Here is a 2,105-nt window from a genome sequence, read left to right as displayed (position 1 = left end):
GGTGTGGTTAGAGATCTTAATTATGGGTCGCTGATACACTTTTCATGCACCCTATATAAGTAAACTCAAACAAAACATCCATGGTATTTCGGTGCTTAAAGGAATTAAGTTTTGTCGTGTGCTGAATTCATAGAGGCTCTCTAGAGAGGATTGGTTTCTTACCAGTCAATTTTAATGGCTCCAATACCTATGTACTGCCTCCGTATATACTTCGCTCGCAGTTTCTTGCGGGAAGGTGCAAATAATACTGAATATTTGTTTGCATTCCGGCAAGCCGAGAAGATGATGTACATATATTAGAACGAATTTCCGTTATAAATCCGATTTGGCTTTCGGGATTACTTTGTCTTTCGAGAGTGTCTCCAAATCAAATTCGGAAGTATTAAATATAAAGAAATTGATATTTTTCCGCTTAATACTTAATTAAATTGACTATAGCCTTTCTTGGCCAACGACCTCAGTGTCCTGATACAGCTAGGGGATTCCCTTAAACTCCTAAAGTCTTAAACTGTGTAAACTCGTAAGTTTACGCGGCTGCTACGCGAACGACCTCCTTTCGTAAATGTGTAAATAGGTGCGTAAAGTGACTGTTTGACAGGTTGAAAAGGGTTTTGTGAATACATTTTTGTTTCGTAGTATTTTTTGTAACAGCCCGTCAGCTCGAATGAAAGCTAAAATATAATTATAAATGCGAGAGTTAGCAGAAAACCCATGTAAATACAGTTAGTCGATGAAATTTATTAATTTTATTCACCTTTTATTTTTTCATTTGTTTTCAGTATTTTGTCATTCATTTTAGTATAAAACCTTCGGCCCCTCGGCAACACTGCAGTTTACGAGGTCGTTTGCGCATCAAATTTGCCTCGTAAATTTACGCGGCGCTCGTAAATAGAGCTCTATACAAGTTTTGACAGTTATTTTACGAGGCTCGTAAATTGACGTGCTTTACGAGCCTTTTACGAGTTTAAACCGTGTGCTTTTTATGAAAAAGTTACATATGAAAAATTTAAGCTCTACGCCAACTCCTTCTAATTTTTTCCAAAAAACAAATAGGGGTCTCCCACTGTGCGTCGTCTTTATTGCCGAGGGGGCTTATACAAGAAGAAATTCTAGGCTCGAGATCCCTAAAACACGACGGAAAGGAAATTCCAATGGATTTACGAATATAGCATACAGTATTCGCAGTTAGTAAAGGAACAATGTAGATATACACATTTTATTCAATTTAATCAGAAGCTCGTTTTTTTTCAAATAAAATATACCTACTCAAAGGTGGGTCTTTGGCTGGCAATGCAAAAATGTGGATCGAACACAAAAGCTATGTACTGTCATAGCAGGCACAAAAACAACCAACTAAGGTGACACCGCGGCATAAATGTACTAGACATAGGTATGTACATTAGGGTGGTCCAAAATGCATGTGAAAAAGTAAAGTCGGAATTTTTATGCTCTCACCCCCTAGGATTGTTCTATATTTTTATTTTGAAATCAAAAAATATTCAGAGGTCGCTCAAACCATTTTTTCATCGCAACTATAATTTATAGGTCCACCAAAAACCCACAAAAACCCCGAAAAATTTAATGGAGCGACCAATAAAAAATCGTTAGTATTAAAAAATGGTTAAATAAACAATTGGGTATTATTATTGAAAGTATCCTGAAGAGAACCAGAGCTTTCCGATCGAAAAGTATTGATTTTCAAGAACTATATACCATTTCTATGAAAAATTTTATTTTTCCCATATAAAAATACATGTAAAACTTTGAGCGCTTTGAGCGACCTCTAAATATTTTTTGATTTCAAAATAAAAAAATAGAGGTATCCTCTTTTTCTATATAGAACAATCCCAGGGCGTGAGAGCATTACAATTCCGACTTTACTGTTCTTGGACCGCCCTACTATTTATGAAACGCAAACTGGTAGCATTCTAGATCTAGATTTTTTACTTTGACAATTCAAAGGCAGATGTTGCTGAACGTATGAGTTATTCGAAATTGTCGCTTTAGCTCATACTAGTTAATGAACTGGTATTTTTCTGGCTGCTTTGGCTTTGCACCGCAGGGTATATATGTCAATGTCTGTACATATTAAAATATGTATGCAC

Source organism: Rhagoletis pomonella, unplaced genomic scaffold, assembly GCF_013731165.1.
Source record: "Rhagoletis pomonella isolate Grant_MI unplaced genomic scaffold, Rhpom_1.0 Rhpom_scaffold_00006, whole genome shotgun sequence".
NCBI lineage: Eukaryota > Metazoa > Arthropoda > Insecta > Diptera > Tephritidae > Rhagoletis > Rhagoletis pomonella.
The sequence above is the reverse complement of the archived record's forward strand: the minus strand, read 5'-3'. Positions refer to the sequence as shown.